This window comes from Pinus tabuliformis, chromosome 2_2 (genome assembly GCF_031772625.1).
Source record: "Pinus tabuliformis cultivar Carrire ecotype Pingquan chromosome 2_2, CPIR1, whole genome shotgun sequence".
Classification (NCBI taxonomy): domain Eukaryota; kingdom Viridiplantae; phylum Streptophyta; class Pinopsida; order Pinales; family Pinaceae; genus Pinus; species Pinus tabuliformis.
In genome coordinates, this window is record NC_142300.1 from 1120731989 (window position 1) to 1120752862 (window position 20874).

Below are 20874 nucleotides of genomic sequence, written 5' to 3' on the forward strand. Positions count from 1 at the left end.
GGCTGTCCTGACAAAATAATAACAGACAATGCTGCTGCTTTCAGATCCAAGAAAATGGTGAACTTCTGCCACAAATATCATATTACTTTGGGACACTCTACGGCATACTATCCCCAAGGAAATGGCCTAGCTGAATCATCTAACAAGAGCCTGGTGAACATCATAAAAAAGGTGCTGGAAGAAAACAAAAAGAATTGGCACAAGAAACTAGTCAATGCCTTATGGGCAGATAGACTAACAACCAAAAGATCAATTGGGACCAGCCCATATGAGTTGGTTTATGGACTAGAAGCCAAGTTCCCCTCTTCACTGGGAGTACCTGTCATGAAGCTTCTTCAAGAAAACCAAGCCGAACCAAATGATATGCAAAGAAGGATAAATCAAATCATATGTCTGCAGCAAACTAGAGATCAGGTTTTCAGCAGAGTTCAAGGGTTACAAGAAAAATTAAAGAAGGCCTTTGACAGGAGAACCAAAGCAGAAGATTTCAATGTGGGAGACAAAGTCCTAAAGTGGGATGCAAGAAGAGAAGAAAAGGGAAAGCATGGAAAATTTGATTCCTTATGGAGGGGACCATTTGCTGTCCAAGCAGTACAAGGTAACAACACTTACTTCCTTAAAAGTCTAACTGAAGCTGACTTGGATGAAGGTCCTGTCAATGGCAGGATGCTGAAGCATTATTTTGACTATTTCCCATGAGTGCAACCTGAGGTTCCCTTGTATATATGCAGATGTACATATTATTTTCTGTTTAGATTGTAAAAATGCAGTTTTCCAAGTTATTGACTAACCAGCAAAAGGTAAATAGAATCAGAGGTCTACCAAGAAGGGAAGCACAAAATTTGGCACTTCAAAGCAGCAAACTTCAAGGATGATATGGGCAGCAATGGAGCAAGGCAATCTGACCTGCTGTTCTTGGTCTTTCAAAAGAAACACCATCCCCATGTGGAGCCACTGTTAGATACCTATACCAATAGGTTTCATATTTCATGATTGGCTATGGAAGGTCCAAATTTGTTCTGCTTTGATGACTCAAAGATCACATATTTCCAAGAGAACCCAATCTATGCTTATAGCTTGGTATGAGTTTCAAATTTTGATGGATGATTCAACAGCTTAATCTGGATCATTCCATGGTTTAAATTTACAGTTGTAGAATAGAGAAAGGAGTCTGTCCAAACTGTTTAATCTTGGCAGACAAGTAGTTCAGGTAGAGAAGAAAAGGCTCCCAACAGCTTAATCTGGGACCTTGGAGGAGATAAGGGTAGAAGTAGATAGAAATAACAAAGAAAAAGCCAAAGAAAAGAAAAGGCAAGTAAGGGTCTGCAAGTCCAAGTGCACCCTCTAAGAAGAAATAAAAATGCTAGGAAAGTAGTTGGAGTTGCAGAAAGGCTATCATTACCATTGCAGATATGTTGACTATGATTACCAAGGCAAAGTCTATCAAGTGACAAGGTGTTCATATTCATCAAGTTACAGCAAGGAGCATGACTAACCTCCCTCCTCCCCCCTTTCTTTTCATTACTAACATCCCTCTATGAGCTGAGATTCAGGGAGGAAGATCATGGTTTCATGATGATTCTTGTTCATCCAAAGCCACATTTCTTGTCTAAAAATCTTTTCATTTTGATCTACTCCCTAAACTAAATAAGTTTCAAGTAAACTTAGTATCTTCTCCCTCCATTCACTTCCCCCATCCATATTAACTCTAACTCTACTATGTAAATCCCCTGTATTGCCTTTCCCCTACTAGTATTAACACCATGGTGTATAAACCCCAAATTTGGTATAAATATCCCTCCCCTTGGCATTATAGCCATATGTTCTCTAAAGGGATCAGATGACATCTGGTCATTATGATAAGCCTTAGCCAAAACCCCTTTTCCCCTTTACAAATCCCTTTCTCACTTTCAAATCCCCATTTACACATAAAACCTCCTAAAAAGCCTTGTTTATACCCTTACCCACTTCAAATGGCTAAAACATGGAAAACCCACTTCCGCCGCTTAAACTAAAGTCTGGGCGCATACATTTGTTTTTGAAATACATTGAAAAACCTTACCAAACCACCATACCCCGATCGTTTTCCGCCTAAGCGCGCATCCCGAAAAATATGTTAAATAAAGCCGCGCCTTGCCGTATCCCCCGATCATGTCATCGACCCCGACAGCCGTCCGATCCGATCTTGCGCATCCAACGGCTCTGGTTGCATCGGACCCTCTCCGAGGATCGCCCGTTACCCACCCTATCCCCCTATCACATCTAACCTCCGATAGCCGTCAGATCACATCTCTCCAGATCCGACGGCCATCGCTGCATCGGAGCAGATCCGCTGTCCGGACGATATCTTCCGACGGCCGTATTTTGGCTACGTCACGCGGCAGCCACGCGTCGCCTCCACGGCCCATCGGAGGTACCACTGACACTTACCGCCACCGTACCATAGGCGGTGCGATATGAAACCGCCGGCGGTTTCCGGTTTCTTCCTTTCCGCCCGCATTGCGTCATCCCCACGTCACTGCCACTTATGCCGCCACGTCAACCTTCCACTCAACTATTGGTCGACCTGTCCCGCCACCTCACCATCCCCCGTGGACCAACCAGAGCCCGCCACCTGGCCGGATGACGTCCTGCTGACGTCATCCGACCCTGACCCCACCTATGACGTCATGCTGACGTCAGCACGAAAACGCGCCAAAATCACCAAAAACTATATTTATGTCAACGCGTTTTTTGCTATTTTTGGCGAGAGCTTTGTTGTCTGTTCTGCATGAAATTTTACGTTCAAACCTGCACCAGCCTGCTGAGCTAACTTCCAGACCGCCAGAGCGTCCATCCTTCACGCACTAGCAAGTTTAACCGGCGAAATTCCACAGGTACTCTCCATCTTTACTCTGCAAATCCGTTTTTTCGTAAATTCCGACAGTAGCCTGTAAGCAGACTTTAAAACGCCGATTTCACCACTAAACTCCACTGAACCAGCAGTAATACCGAACCAGAGCTACCATTACACGTTTGAAAAAACCACATTGGGCAAATTGAACATAAATTCCTCGCTGGTTCGCGCAATCGTGAACCAGTTACCCGCAAAAATCAAATTTGCCTCAAAAACAAACTCTGCTCAGTTCTGCAAATCATCTATTGGTTCAAAGGCAGTATTTCAATTGCTGCATCCTTCCCTATTTCATTCTTTCTCCTCAGAAATTCCCATCTTCCTCAGAAAAGCCCCTTTTGTGTTACTCTGCATAGTAACACCAGTCCTAAAAAGAACAGAATCCTAAAGAAAACATGGATCCCCCTGTGGCTCCCATAGCCCTCAATGTAGCTCCTCTGAATGCCCCTCACAGAGCATTGGGCTGGAAAGCATTAGCTGACTTAGACTATAACATATCAGAAGAAATGCTAAGCAGGAGCAGGTTTCATCTCCAAATACTAAATGAAATTAAAATCCAACATCAGAATGGGACAGACATCTTGGGAATTTGGGATTCCTCTCTCCCAATCTTCAAGCTACCACAGGTCAACCAATTCCCAGAACTCATCCACTTATGTGCTGAGTATTATGATGCATCCCAGAGGGCAGTGCTTGATTCTTCAGGCGCAATTCTGTTTCTCATTACCCCTGAAGCCATCAGGGAGATGCTGCAGTTCAAAACAAATAAGAAGTTGGTCCCTCTATCACTAGCTGATTTGATAATAGGGGGAGCCAGAATAACAGAGGCCCAGATTACAAAGCTTAACCAGTTATTCATCAAAGCTGACACTGTACAAACTCCTCCCATCAACTCTGTCTACCTCAACCAATTGGGCCTGGACCTTGTTGACATGATCAGTCCCATCCTGGGATATGATTCAGTGGAATATGTGGATGAAACGGTTATGCACATAATGCTCATGTTTTCTCCAGGAAGAAAACCAGTCTGCTATGACTATGCCACATACATCTCAGACAAGATGCATGAGCAGTTGATGAACCTATCAAGAGATAGGGTATTTAAATACACTTCCTACATATATCATTTGCTTCTATACTTCCAGCATGAGAAGTTCTCCTTCCCAATGAAAAGAGAAGATGCACAGGGAAATTTGAGATCTGTGGTGTACTGGACATCTGCTTTCCACCTCAATTTCTATTCTCCATACACCTACTGTGAGTTCATTGATCACTTCATTCATCCAGCCATGACTCTACTTTTGGGCTCACCTCCTCCCAGATTGACAGATGAGATGCAAAGACTCCTGCATTTATCAAAAGCATACAGTATTGGGGATTGGTACTTCTACCAACACCACACCGTCATCAGAATATATGGGTGTGAGTTGCCCCCATTTAGACTACCCAGATTTGTGCCTATGAGACTACTTGCCTTAGAATACTTCAGGCAGTTTGGCTTTGTGGATATGTTCCACTTTTCAGGCAAAGGTAAGAAGGCACAGCTAAAGGTCAAAAGTCAACTTGGCCATTTCCTCTATAACGAAAGGGAGGAAGGGTGGAAGGAAGCAGATAGAATACTTGGGGGCCTTGGTCTCAAATACAGCTTCCTATGGAAACCTTACGACCCTAATAACTTCATTACCATGAGGAGGCTTAAATACAAATTGTCTGCTTATGATCATTGCAGCCTTCCTCACATAGAAAAACATGCCAATCAAAGCAAATGGAGGAGAGGGACTTTAGAAGAAGCTGTTACTCAAGAAGAGCTTAATCAAAGAGCTCTAAGAAACCTAAAGAAAATGGCTGACCTTGAGTTTTATTCACAGGTCAGCTCACTGCCGAGCACACAAATTGGAGCAGCAGCATCCTCTTCAACCGCCCAACAGCAAGCTACAAGAGTTGCTGGAAATATATCAGAGAAGGGAAAAGAACAGGTGATGGAGATAGAGCCAGAGCAGCGAGAGAAAGAACAGGCAGAGCAGCAGCAACAACAAAAACAGCAACAGCAGCAAGGAGAAGGGCAACCTGAAACACAGCAGCCCTTACAGCAAGAAAGAGTGGTAGATGCCCCAACTACCACTGAGCAGCAGGCCCAAAATGTAGAACACTCAAGGCCTGAAAACATTACTGATGCCTCGGTCCTTCAAACTCCACAGAAGGAGGACCTAAGTAGAAAAAGGGACAGAGAAACACCCATGACTTCATCCATCAACCAAGGGGAGAAGAGACAGAGATTAAATGACTTCTCAGAGGATGATGCGGCAATTAGACAAGCAATGGGTATGGGCCCACCCAGCAGGGAAGCCTCGGTCAGTTCCTTCCACCAAGAACAAGACAGAATCATGGGAGGGGAGGTCACTTCCTCCAGCCAGCAGAGGGAAGGAGAGGTAGGCATCAAACAGCAGTTTATAGACATCAAAAGAAGGAGTGAACCCATGAAAATCAAATTATATAACCATTTGTTGAAAATGGCTCCCTCCAACCAACAAAGATTAATGGCTGCCTTTGATGTGGACGAAGGCAAGTTGACTATGAGTCACTTCATACCCACCGCGCTCCAGCCACAATCTACTGCAGATTATCTCAGGACTAATCTAGAGGTCCTGGCCAAGGACATCCACCCAATGGATAAAATTGAGCTGCACAAGCAAACTGGCGAAATGGTGTATGCCTCCTTGGCAGACAAAACGTTGGAGAATTACAAATTAACAAGCAGCCTCAATGCTACAGCCTCTCAACTAGAATTGGAGAGGGCTTCATCTCAGGCCAAAGACAACAGGATAAGATCCCTAGAGGACATCATCGTGGAAATTGGGCATAACCCCAATGACATCAAAGGGATACAGGAGATCTTGAAACTAAGGGATGCTGACATGGCTGCATTAAGGAAGAAAGTCAAACTCCCAGCTACCATTCACCCCCAAACAGATGAGGTAGCCCAACAAAGGATGGAAAAGGATGCCACAGATCTGCTAATATCTATATATAAGCAGCTCCTGCAGACACAAGAGAAATTAGGAGAGTCTGAGGCTACTCAAGCGGCCTTACAAGCAGCACTAAAGCAAAGACAAGAGGGTCAGACTTCTCAGCCTTCCTCAAGTCATCAATCTTGAGGACGCTGCTCCTACCACTGTGCCTCCACCTCAACAACCTGAACAAACAGCTACATCCACTTCAGCAGCACCTACAAGTACAGAACAGGCACAGAGCCTAGACATGCAGAAATTAAAGAATGAAATACAAATCTTGGAAGCTCAGATGACAGAGCTGCATGAAACCAGAGAAAAGCTGGACAAGGTCAATGAAAGGCATGATAAGACAAAAAGAGAGGTGGCAGAAAAGGGCAAGGAAATCAAAGCCCTTAAAGATAGGATCAAGGAGCTTGAGAATGAGCTCAAGCTAGATAAAATCATATCTGAGATCAGAGCAATGGTATGGTCCAATATTGGCCAATCCATCACCAACCAATGGCCATATATTGAGACAATCCATGAGCAACTAGAGCTCATCCCAAAGGCACAGAAGGAAATCCGAACATCAAGAGCCTTATTAGGAAATATGCCTGAAGTTGCTACAAGAATGATCAATGTGCTTAACCACAAAACAAGTTCTCAGTTAGCCACCATTGGAATCACAAATAGAACTGAGACTATTCAACTGATCAAGAGGGTTCTTACTCTTAGAAATCTGGTACAGACATTGGACAGAAGAACCCAGGATATGCAGACAGAGGTGAACAGGTTCATGGAGAAATTTCAGGTATTACAGAGTAGAGGACTCCCTAGCTTACTGAACAGCGGAGGGAAATTATTCACCCATGAACAGTATGCTAAAAGAGTAAATGTTTTTGCCTCAGCACAGATCAATGAGAGGGCCAGCACTTCAGAAGACACAGGGCCTATTACAGGGCAGGTTTTCTATAGTAAGATAGAAAATCTATTTTTTATAATGAATGAAATTAATCACTTGTTTGATGTGGCCCCAAATTTTTTCAAATATACAGAAGCAGAAGAGACAATGGAGGCCATCCTCAGGCATCAGCTCCCTACACAGGAATGGTGGACAGATGCAATACAGAGAATTTTGTAATCAGTAAGGCATTCACCAATTTCTATTTTTTACAAATTTTTATAAAAAGCACAGTTCAGCAAAGTCAGCATGCAGCATAAATCAAAGCTGAGCCAACTCAGCGGATGTAGCGGCCAACAAAGCAGAAATAGAAGACCACAGCTGGCAAACCCGAGAATGCACTGCGCAGCCAAAAGTAAATGCGTATTTCCAGAATTAAAACAGAGTAATGCAACCGACTCAGTGACTCTCAAAAGTCAAAACAATCCTCTGACAGACATAAAGAGCATTTACGCTGCATTCAAAGTTGTAATAACTCCTTGCCTACTTTCTGAACGTAGTAATGAAGATATTTTCTCTCTCGGATGACTCAATGCCTGAGATATTTTGTATACGCATTCCTATAAAGTCCCCTTCGCATAAGATTGCAAGGGTTGTTGTTGATTTCTCCTGAAGAAGTTCTTATGCTGTAATCCTTTCAGAAGTTAATAGAGAAAGCAATGGAATTTCTCGGATTTCTGAGGTGTTGGATGCGTTCTGGTGTCTGTTGATAACTGCTGGATCCCTGTGTATTTCACCATACAATAAGTCTCTGTATCTCTCTCTGTTAATTAGTTGTTTTGTTAAAATCCATATATGTTATCTGATTTCAATACTAAGCAACAAGGAAAAAGAATAGCTTTCAGGATTTATTCACTGAGTACCCTGAGTTCAATCTGTGTTGTTTATGAATGTTTTTCTTCAGCTGTAATCTAGATAAGTGTAATTCTTAATTGCTGCACTTTCAGAATACATCTTTCACAGTGACCTTTGTCACAGGAATTCAAGTTTTGCTCCTGTGCAGTGTGCTCACTTTCACCCCACCAACTTAATAGAAAATTCTTAATTGCTTTCTGTTGGTTGACATACATCACCATTTGATCTAATTTTGTCTGTCTAAAATACACAATAGGCCCTGCAGTTTGAACACCACCAATCCAGCGTATCAGATCACTTCACAACTCCAGACTCCATTGCCCAATGGTATTATACTATCTAAACACTGTATCATAAGACCTGAAAGAAATCCTTCAACCAAAACATAAACCAAAACCTGAGCATAATAGCTAGCCTAAAACACCATCATAACAGAGACAAATCATAAAGAGAGAGCCCTCTCTGGTTGCAGTTAGGCTAGGAACTGTAACCCAAAGATTGGTTAGTGGTTACCCCGGCCGTATTCCCTTGGGAGTCATAGGGAACAACCTGGGTGTTAACATAATTGGCGACTCCACTGGGGAGTGCTTGAATTTTTCAATTACCATATATTTTCATAGCTACTATCAAGCCTGAAATCAGCCAAGAGGCCTTTAATTTGTTTCTGCATCACATTAACAGCTTTAAGGAGGAGCTTGTTTGGGGAATCTTCATCTTAGCTCTGAGAATATATAGCCATTCCAAAATCTTCATCCAATCCTTGCAGATATAAAAACTTCCTACAAAATCCCAAAAAACAGGTTGGAAGCTGGCTCCTAAGAAAAATCCACGGCATACTAGGGCAAATCCTGACCCTAATCCACCCATCATTGTTGATAATCCAAATACCATCCCTAGAAATATTAGAAGGCAGCAAAGGCAGCACCAACTTGTTGATTTAACCCCTCATACAGTTCATCCCAACCCCATTTCTACTCCAATAAAAGTTCTTTTCCGGTCCACCCCTAGTTCCCCTAGTTCACCATCCACTTCTCACAGTCCTCCTCTCACATCTTCATCCACTGCACATATCCCCTTGAACCACACTTTAGGTTCAGCTTCACCTGTCACCCTTGTGGTACCCATCGTCCCTATTATCCCAGCTGCACCTGTTAATCCTCTAAATCCTGTAAATATGGCTAACAGATATGCACCCTTGCAGATACCAGCTAATGCTGCAGCTTTACCTCAAGATTACCAAAGCAAAATCTCATATTTTGACTCCAATGGCTCTCTAACAGCTGTCCAGCATGCTAAGAAGATGCAAGACCACTTTGAGACCTATGAAATAGATGATGACAGTGTCAGAATGAGAATTTTTGTTCAAAGCTTAACTGGGGATGTTAGAACTTGGTTTAGATCCCTGAATGCAAACTCCATTGCAACTCCCAATGATCTGTATCAAGCCTTTACTACCAGATGGGAGAAGAAGAAAGATCCCCTGCACATACTTGCTGAGTATGAAACAATCAAGAGAGGTCCGCAAGAGACCGTTCTGGAGTATTGTGCTAGATTCAACAATGTGTACAATGCAATACCACAAAACCTAAGACCTCCTCCTGATTTGGCCTTGTACAAATTCCCTGATGGATTTGATCCTGACATGGCATATCAGTTGAAGGAAAGAGAACCTGAAACCCTTGAAGACGCTCAAAAGGCTGCTGTCACAGTGGAGGCAAACCTGATTGCCAAAAGAAACAGGGCAAGGTTAGAAAAGAGAAGCATATACAAAGAAGAACCTACAGCCCTTGATCAAAAACTTGATGCAATACTTAATGGTATGAAGAGATTGGGTGATAGGGTAGAATCGGTTGAGAGAAAAGCATCATGGGAAACACCACAAAACAATCCTCCTAGGAATCCAAATTTTAGGAGAAACCCAAACCCAAACATTGGCAAGGCCAGTGCTGACCAAGACATAAGACCCCCTTTCCAAGAAAATTATGCAGAAACTTCAACATCAACTGAACCCAATGAAGATCCTGAGATTAATCTAATGGGTCTAGATGGTAAAAGCCAAGTTTTCTTAACACAAGAGGATCATGAGGATGATGAAATCAAAATATTCCAAACTAAATCAGGAGAATCCTTTGATTTTAAACAAGGATATGATAGTGCTGTCTATGAAGTCCATAAACAGTACAAGCTAAGGAGTAGGACTGTAAATGTAAATCAGCCTGAAAAGATAAAGGATAAACAGCAGTCTAAAGGAACCATAGTCACAGAACCTAATGACAAAACAAACTTGCCTATAGAAGAAGTAGTGGTTGAAGAGGTCACCAAACTATTGTCACCACTACATCAGCCTATGGCAACGTCGTCCTCTCACCCTGATTTAAATATTACCCCTCAAGACATGAGTGAAAGGGGCAGGTCTCAAAGTCAAGATGAAAACCAACAAGAAGATTTAATGAGCAAAGAAAGGGCTGCCACCTATAACCCCAGGACCCAATTTGAAAAATCCTTTGACCTAAGCACAGAGATTGGCAAGCTAAAGATAGCAATTCCCCTCTCAGAGCTAGCCAAGCTTGACATCTATAAGCAACAGATTAAGAAATCCCTTCAACTCACTAATAGCAAAGATGATGTAAATGTGTTAGATGACACTCCAGAATTACTGTTTGGCCCAGAGGTAGATGGAAAAACAGTAGTCACAGGGATATTACCTTTTTATGTCAGCTTGCATATTCATGACAAAATACTGCATAATGCGATGTTTGACTCAGGTGCCTCTCATAACCTCATGCCAAAAGCAGTCATGGAAAGATTGAATTTGGATATAACAAGACCATACAAGGACCTGTTTTCCTTTGACTCCAGCCAAGTCAAGTGTTTAGGTCTAATAAAAGATTTATGTGTGTCTCTGGTTCAATACCCTAACAAAACCATTCTAATGGATGTTGTAGTCGCTGATATCCCACCTAAATATGGGATGCTGTTATCAAGATCATGGGGAGCTAAACTCCAAGGCTCCCTGCAATTAGATATGTCATATGCCACCATCTCTGTCTTTGGGCAACCAAAAAGACTCTACAGAGAAACACTCATGAAATACATGGTCAACAGTGAGGAAAAGCCTCAAAATTTTCCGGTATATGCTGTCCATTCAGACATAGATTCGTTCATTCTCTTCAATGACAGCGCAAGCCTCTCAAACAATGATATTGGGACTAAAACACTCATGCAAGAACAAAACATTAATCAAGGAAGTACCACCCATAAAACATCAATCAGTCAAGCACTAGACACTGCCCCTCCTCTAGTTGTCAAAGATTTTCAAACAAGTGATGAAACTGTCCTAGAAGACAAGCTAGAGAAGAAACCCCAACTCCTGCTTACATTGCCATCCCATGAACAGATCTTTAAATCTCCTGTCAAGCAAGATATCCTGTGGGTCCTAGAATTTGATGGCTCAGTCAATAAGTTAGGGGCAGGAGCTGGAGTTTGGATACATAACAAAGAGAAAAACCATGCAGAAGGCAGAGCTTATAGATTAAACTTTAGATGCACTAATAACATGGCAGAGTATGAAGCTCTGTTACTAGGTCTCAAGCTAGTAAAGGCATTACAAGCTCCTACGGTTTCGATCATGGGAGATTCTGATCTAGTGATTCAACAAGTGAAAGGAAGTTTTGTCACCAATAACAAAAGGTTGATGATCCGGATTTAGACAGGAACACAATAGATTACAGAGATAACCATAAATACAGAGATGCGATAACCATAAATACAGAGATGCAGCGGAAATAATACTTCATTTCATTACTGTAAAATACTGAAATATGCTTACAACCAGAAATGGAAATAAACCAGCTAGGGCGATGGTAGCTTATCTCTGAGAAGAGATGTGCGGCTACATGCCTCTGAACTGTTCAAAACTGTATTACAATGAGGCTCGAAGGCCTATTTATTGTTGAGAAACAATGGAAAACCCTTCACATCCCGAAACCTAACCCTAGAAGATGAAACGCCAAATTGTGGGCCCCGTTTGGGTAAATTGGTACATCAATTTCCCGGGGTCGTAACTTTGGCATACGATCTCCGTTTGACGCGTACGATAGCTCGTTAGAAAGATCTATCCGAGTACTACCACTTTGGGAGGCAACATGGGTCCATGGACCCATGTTGCCGCAGAATCCCAAAAAAACGTCGTTTAGGGCCTCAAAATGGCTCCGGAAGTTCAGGACCCGAAAAACTGCTAAAAATAGTAAACTGTGCTACAATTTAGGAAACTGAAAAGACTGAAAGAGACAGTTGTGAGGGTCCAAATGGGTGGGTGGGTGGCCACCAACATCCACCTGGATCATTCCTCCCCCCTTAGGAAGCAATGGTCCCCATTGCGTTGAGTCCCTCCATCTGCTGAACCTGTCCTGCAATCTCTGATATGTCCAGTGATGGTGGGAAGCATGGTCGACGATGGTCCACATTGAACATTTGGTGCAGGCGAAGGAATGGAGGAATGTTGTGCTTCAAAGCATTGTTGCCCATAGCCTTGGTACTAGTGTAAGGACCGTGTCGGAGTTGCCTGAGTTTCTGATGGGTTCTGGTAAGGCGTTCTCTCTGCAGATGTAACCAAACTTTGTCGCCCACCTGAAACTTGTGTGGTACCCCTATGGGTGAGGAGAAGTTGTTCCTGTGTTCTGTCATGACCGTATCCCTCTGCTGCTGCTGCTGCGTGGAGGAACCCTTTGCAGGGGTCATGGATGTAGCAACGATCTTCCCCTTATTTTGGGAGTGAACCAGACAAATGAATTTCCTGGTCTGTGATATGAGCTTGCTGCCTTTCTTGGTAGTGATCAAGGATGTGGCAGTGGGTGGGGCTACCTCCGGTATCCTGTATAATGAATTATTCAAAGAAATAATGACAGCGCGAGGCCTTGACTCATACACAGCATGTCGCCTCCACAAGTATGGCTGGCCTAATAGTACATCACAAACATCCAGAGGTGTAACATCACATAATACCTCGTCAGTGAAGGGCTTGATGCTGTAGGGAAGGCGGCACTGCTGGCGAACTTTGAGATCTCGTCCTTCATGAAGCCACCCGATACTGTACGGCTGCGGGTGTGGTGTAGTCGGTAGGCCCAACCGCTTCACGACCTCTACTGAAACCAGGTTCTTTTGGCTACCACTGTCAACAATGAATCGCAGCGGTGAACCCTTCACCCACATCTGTGAGTGGAAAAGACGCTCCCCCTCCTCTGGATCTTCGGGCTCATTTTTCTTGATCTTGGCAGTGGCAACAGTGGCACTGGGATCTGCATCAATGATCTGCTTCCCTTTACCATTCCCCTTGTCGGGTTCTGGCTCAGGATCGGAACATGCATCTGATTCGGAAGCCTTCAACTCGGCCACAAGGGACTGCTTGGTCCGACACTCACTTGTGTTATGAGTGGGACTCTTGTGGAACTCACACCACTTCCCTGTGTCCTTCTTCGGCTTCGTGGTGTTGTTCTTTTCTTGCGGCTTCGACGGGTTGTCTTGGGTCACCCCGCCTTGGCTTTGTCCTTTGGGCTTCAGATTTGCAGATCCAAAGTCTCGCTTCTTCTGTTTGAACTTTTGCTTGATTTTGACAGCGTATCGGTATGCTGTGCCGAGTGAGGAGATGTTCAAGAACACCATCTCTTCCTGGATGTATTTGTGCAGGCAGCCACGGTATTTGAGTACCAGATGCAGCTCAGAATCTTTGATACCCAACTGTGTGCGAAGGGTATGAAAAATGTTTGTGAACTCTGACACATCTTGGTCTCGTCCCTGCCGCAGTGTGGTCCATTTGATGTATTTGTCCTCATAGCTTCCGACAGGGTAATACTGCTCCTTGATGGCATCCCGGAAGTCATTCCAAGTGGGTGCGGCTGAAAACAGTGAGCCTGTACTTTCATCCTTCTGCTCGCAGTAGGTTTCCCACCAGTCCTTGACGTGGGGGGCTGCTTTGAGAAGAGCAAAAACAATCTTTTCCCGACTTGAAAATTCATGAACAGAAAAATACCCATCTAGCAGATTTAACCATTTATCTACGGCATCTGCGTCTATTTGTCCCTCGAAGATGGGGATTTCAAAATTAACTTGTACCTTAAAGGGCGTGGCGTTTCCAGAGTAGCTGCTGGAAGCCGACGCATCGCTTCTGGGTAGCCGCTGAAGGATCTGCGCAAAGCTATCCATCATCGCGTTCCTTTGCCGCTCGAGCGCTTCTTCGAGCAAGATTTTGATAGGATCTCCTGCCCCCTCGTCTTTCTTCTCATCCGCCATGGGAGGCCGTCGGGATTTCCGAGGCTGGTCTTGCAAAGGTTCGACCAGTTCAAGCCCTAACTCCTTATATCCCGACCTCGTTGGGGACATGCGAAGAAAAACAGAGAAAAAGCAGACCGCTCTGATACCACTGATCCGGATTTAGACAGGAACACAATAGATTACAGAGATAACCATAAATACAGAGATGCGATAACCATAAATACAGAGATGCAGCGGAAATAATACTTCATTTCATTACTGTAAAATACTGAAATATGCTTACAACCAGAAATGGAAATAAACCAGCTAGGGCGATGGTAGCTTATCTCTGAGAAGAGATGTGCGGCTACATGCCTCTGAACTGTTCAAAACTGTATTACAATGAGGCTCGAAGGCCTATTTATTGTTGAGAAACAATGGAAAACCCTTCACATCCCGAAACCTAACCCTAGAAGATGAAACGCCAAATTGTGGGCCCCGTTTGGGTAAATTGGTACATCAATTTCCCGGGGTCGTAACTTTGGCATACGATCTCCGTTTGACGCGTACGATAGCTCGTTAGAAAGATCTATCCGAGTACTACCACTTTGGGAGGCAACATGGGTCTATGGACCCATGTTGCCCCAGAATCCCAAAAAAACGTCGTTTAGGGCCTCAAAATGGCTCCGGAAGTTCAGGACCCGAAAAACTGCTAAAAATAGTAAACTGTGCTACAATTTAGGAAACTGAAAAGACTGAAAGAGACAGTTGTGAGGGTCCAAATGGGTTGGTGGGTGGCCACCAACATCCACCTGGATCAGTTGAGGTCTTACAGGTCCGCTGTAATTGAAATATTGGACACTTTCTCTGAGTTCCTTATCACAAAAATTTCAAGGAGCCACAATCTCCATGCACACAGTTTGGCAACATTTGCCAGCACCTTCAAATTTCCACTGGAACCCAACAACTGCTTCACAGCCGAGGTCAAGTACAGACCCTCCATTCCAAACAATGTCAAAGAATGGCAAGTATTTGAGGATGATATGCAAATAAACAATTTTTTAACCTTACAACAAGAGTTTGCAGGATTAAATATTGACACTGAGTCAGCAAGTCAATCACAAATACTTGAGTCAGCAAGTCAATCACAAATGCTTGACAGAGCAAGTCAATCACAAATACTGTTTCAACAAATGGTTCATCCAATATCACCTAGAACAACAAAACAATTACTGAATCCAACCATTTTCAACAACGAAAACATTCAGCAAATTCACCAAATTGACTGTGAAGAGGTGACCAGCGCTGAAGCTGAAATCATAGAACTCAAAGACAATTTCCTTCCAACAGGCCTTACCCCGCTAGAGGACATTTTTGATTCAAACGACATCCCTAGGAAGCCAAAAATGCAACCATTAGATGCAGCCGTTGAAGAATGCAATATTGGTACCATTGACAAGCCCAAAATAATAAAGCTGTCTGCTTCTTTGTCCCCTAATCAAAAACCCAAGTACATTGACCTCTTTAAAGAGTTCCAAGATGTCTTTGCATGGGGTTATGAGGATCTAAAGTCCTATGATACTTCTGTCATCCAGCATACCATTCCTCTCAAGCCTAATAAAAAACCATTCAAGCAGAAGTTGAGAAGGATCAATCCTATACTCCTTCCTTCCATTGAAAAGGAATTGCAAAAAATGTTCAAAGCTGGCATCATAGCACCAATCAGATTCTCTGAATGGATTTCCAACTTAGTCCCTACAAGAAAAAAGACTGGTGAGATTAGACTTTGTGTAGACTTAAGGAATCTAAATCAAGTATCACTCAAAGATAACTACCCTTTACCCAAAATGGATCACATTCTCCAAAGAGTGGTGGGGGCTTCAAGGATGTCATCACTTGATGGATTCTCAGGCTTTAATCAAATTTTGGTACACCCTGATGACCAAGACAAAACTGCATTCACAACCCCATGGGGAACTTTCAAATATGTAAAAATGCCCTTTGGATTGAAAAATGCAGGGGCAACATTTCAAAGAGCAATGGATATTGCTTTTGCAAAAGAGATTCATGACTTCCTAGTCATTTACTTAGATGATCTTACACCCTTTTCAAAATCTGACCAAGAACATCTGAAACATTTGAGACAGATTTTCCTAACATGCAGGAAATATGGCATTTCCTTAAATCCCAAGAAATCATTATTTGGCTTGGAAGAAGGTAAACTCTTAGGACACATTATCTCAAAAGATGGCATAAGAATTGACCCAGATAGGATACAAGCTATCCTACAAATGCCCCACCCAAGGAATGTCAAGGAGTTGCAGGGATTCTTAGGAAAAATCAACTTCTTAAGAAGGTTTATCCCAAACTTAGCAGAACTAATCAGATTATTAAACAACATGTTAAAAAAGGATTCAAAAGTAAAATGGACTGTTGAAGCAAATCAAGCCTTTGAAGGTATAAAATTGGCCTTGACTCAAACCCCAGTGTTAACCAATCCTCAGTTTGACAGAGACTTTATCATTTTCTCTTTCGCCTCCCAGCATACTATTGCTGGTGTTTTGTTGCAGAAAGATGACCAAGGAAATGAGAAACCAATTGCTTTCTTTAGCAAAGCCCTTAGAGACGCACCTCTGAAATACCAAATCATGGAAAATCAAGCTTATGCTTTGGTCAAAGCAATTAAGGATTTTAGGATTTATATCCTTTATTCCCATGTCATAGCATATGTGCCAAGTCCTATTGTAAAAGACATACTCACTCAAGAGAACCTAGAGGGCAGGAGAGGAAAATGGATTGCAAACATACTAGAATTTGACATCGAAATAAAACCTACAAAGCTAATAAAAGGGCAAGGTCTAGCCAAGTTAATGACAGAAACAACTTTCCAAGCCCTAGATATCAATCAGCTGGACAGTGAAACAGAGCTGGCGACTCCAAAGATCAATGTAGCCTTTGAGCAATCCCCTTGGTACTCTGACATCTGTTATGTGTTACAAAACCTGTGTGCTCCCCCAGGACTGTCCAGAACTAAGTGTAGGTTCTTAAAAATGAAAACATCTAGATTTTGTGTGATGGATGGAAATTTACTTTGGAAAAACCATGAAGGTATATTGCTGCACTGTGTAATGGAAAATGAAACTAACAATATCATGCAAGATTTTCATGCAGGGGACTGTGGTGGACATTTGTACTGGAAATCCACTGTGGACAAAATACTGAGGGCTGGTTATTACTGGCCCACCATGTTCTCTGATGTCAAGAAATTCACTACCTCATGCCACAAATGCCAAGTGTTTGAGGGCAAAAGACAGTTGCTGCCACTCCCCCTAAGACCCATTGCAACAGAGAGACCTTTTCAACAATGGGGCTTGGATTTCATTGGGGAAATTCACCCCTCATCTTCAGGCCAACATAGATGGATCCTGACAGCCACAGACTACTTCACCAAATGGATTGAAGCTACCCCATGCAGACAAGCAAATGACTCAGTAATCATTCAGTTTTTGGAGAACAACATACTGGCTAGGTTTGGCTGTCCTGACAAAATAATAACAGACAATGCTGCTGCTTTCAGATCCAAGAAAATGGTGAACTTCTGCCACAAATATCATATTACTTTGGGACACTCTACGGCATACTATCCCCAAGGAAATGGCCTAGCTGAATCATCTAACAAGAGCCTGGTGAACATCATAAAAAAGGTGCTGGAAGAAAACAAAAAGAATTGGCACAAGAAACTAGTCAATGCCTTATGGGCAGATAGACTAACAACCAAAAGATCAATTGGGACCAGCCCATATGAGTTGGTTTATGGACTAGAAGCCAAGTTCTCCTCTTCACTGGGAGTACCTGTCATGAAGCTTCTTCAAGAAAACCAAGCCGAACCAAATAATATGCAAAGAAGGATAAATCAAATCATATGTCTGCAGCAAACTAGAGATCAGGTTTTCAGCAGAGTTCAAGGATTACAAGAAAAATTAAAGAAGGCCTTTGACAGGAGAACCAAAGCAGAAGATTTCTATGTGGGAGACAAAGTCCTAAAGTGGGATGCAAGAAGAGAAGAAAAGGGAAAGCATGGAAAATTTGATTCCTTATGGAGGGGACCATTTGCTGTCCAAGCAGTACAAGGTAACAACACTTACTTCCTTAAAAGTCTAACTGAAGCTGACTTGGATGAAGGTCCTGTCAATGGCAGGATGCTGAAGCATTATTTTGACTATTTCCCATGAGTGCAACCTGAGGTTCCCTTGTATATATGCAGATGTACATATTATTTTCTGTTTAGATTGTAAAAATGCAGTTTTCCAAGTTATTGACTAACCAGCAAAAGGTAAATAGAATCAGAGGTCTACCAAGAAGGGAAGCACAAAATTTGGCACTTCAAAGCAGCAAACTTCAAGGATGATATGGGCAGCAATGGAGCAAGGCAATCTGACCTGCTGTTCTTGGTCTTTCAAAAGAAACACCATCCCCATGTGGAGCCACTGTTAGATACCTATACCAATAGGTTTCATATTTCATGATTGGCTATGGAAGGTCCAAATTTGTTCTGCTTTGATGACTCAAAGATCACATATTTCCAAGAGAACCCAATCTATGCTTATAGCTTGGTATGAGTTTCAAGTTTTGATGGATGATTCAACAACTTAATCTGGATCATTCCATGGTTTAAATTTACAGTTGTAGAATAGAGAAAGGAGTCTGTCCAAACTGTTTAATCTTGGCAGACAAGTAGTTCAGGTAGAGAAGAAAAGGCTCCCAACAGCTTAATCTGGGACCTTGGAGGAGATAAGGGTAGAAGTAGATAGAAATAACAAAGAAAAAGCCAAAGAAAAGAAAAGGCAAGTAAGGGTCTGCAAGTCCAAGTGCACCCTCTAAGAAGAAATAAAAATGCTAGGAAAGTAGTTGGAGTTGCAGAAAGGCTATCATTACCATTGCAGATATGTTGACTATGATTACCAAGGCAAAGTCTATCAAGTGACAAGGTGTTCATATTCATCAAGTTACAGCAAGAAGCATGACTAACCTCCCTCCTCCCCCCTTTCTTTTCATTACTAACATCCCTCTATGAGCTGAGATTCAGGGAGGAAGATCATGGTTTCATGATGATTCTTGTTCATCCAAAGCCACATTTCTTGTCTAAAAATCTTTTCATTTTGATCTACTCCCTAAACTAAATAAGTTTCAAGTAAACTTAGTATCTTCTCCCTCCATTCACTTCCCCCATCCATATTAACTCTAACTCTACTATGTAAATCCCCTGTATTGCCTTTCCCCTACTAGTATTAACACCATGGTGTATAAACCCCAAATTTGGTATAAATATCCCTCCCCCTTGGCATTATAGCCATATGTTCTCTAAAGGGATCAGATGACATCTGGTCATTATGATAAGCCTTAGCCAAAACCCCTTTTCCCCTTTACAAATCCCTTTCTCACTTTCAAATCCCCATTTACACATAAAACCTCCTAAAAAGCCTTGTTTATACTCTTACCCACTTCAAATGGCTAAAACATGGAAAACCCACTTCCGCCGCTTAAACTAAAGTCTGGGCGCATACATTTGTTTTTGAAATACATTGAAAAACCTTACCAAACCACCATACCCCGATCGTTTTCCGCCTAAGCGCGCATCCCGAAAAATATGTTAAATAAAGCCGCGCCTTGCCGTATTCCCCGATCATGTCATCGACCCCGACAGCCGTCCGATCCGATCTTGCGCATCCAACGTCTCTGGTTGCATCGGACCCTCTCCGAGGATCGCCCGTTACCCACCCTATCCCCCTATCACATCTAACCTCTGATAGTCGTCAGAGCACATCTCTCCAGATCCGACGCCCATCGCTGCATCGGAGCAGATCCGCTATTCGGACGATATCTTCCGACGGCCGTATTTTGGCTACGTCACGCGGCAGCCACGCGTCGCCTCCACGGCCCATCGGAGGTACCACTGACACTTACCGCCACCGTACTATAGGCGGTGCGATATGAAACCGCCGACGGTTTCCGGTTTCTTCCTTCCCGCCCGCATTGCGTCATCCCCACGTCACTGCCACTTATGCCGCCACGTCAACTATTGGTCGACCTGTCCCGCCACCTCACCATCCCCCGTGGACCAATCAGAGCCCCCCACCTGGCCGGATGACGTCCTGCTGACGTCATCTGACCCTGACCCCACCTATGACGTCATGCTGACGTCAGCACGAAAACGCGCCAAAATCACCAAAAACTATATTTATGTCAACGCGTTTTTTGCTATTTTTGGCGAGAGCTTTGTTGTCTGTTCTGCATGAAATTTTACGTTCAAACCTGCACCAGCCTGCTGAGCTAACTTCCAGACCGCCAGAGCGTCCATCCTTCACGCACTAGCAAGTTAAACCGGCGAAATTCCACAGGTACTCTCCATCTTTACTCTGCAAATCCGTTTTTTCGTAAATTCCGACAGTAGCCTGTAAGCGGACTTTAAAACGCCGATTTCACCACTAAACTCCACTGAAACAGCAGTAATACCGAACCAGAGCTACCATTACACGTTTGAAAAAACCACATTGGGCAAATTGAACATAAATTCCTCGCCGGTTCGCGCAATCGTGAACTAGTTACCCGCAAAAAATCAAATTTGCCTCAAAAACAAACTCTGCTCAGTTCTGCAAATCATCTATTGGTCCAAAGGCAGTATTTCAATTGCTGCATCCCTCCCTGTTTCATTCTTTCTCCTCAGAAATTCCCATCTTCCTCAGAAAAGCCCCTTTTGTGTTACTCTGCATAGTAACACCAGTCCTAAAAAGAACAGAATCCTAAAGAAAACATGGATCCCCCTGTGGCTCCCATAGCCCTCAATGTAGCTCCTCTGAATGCCCCTCACAGAGCATTAGGCTGGAAAGCATTAACTGACTTAGACTATAACATATCAGAAGAAATGC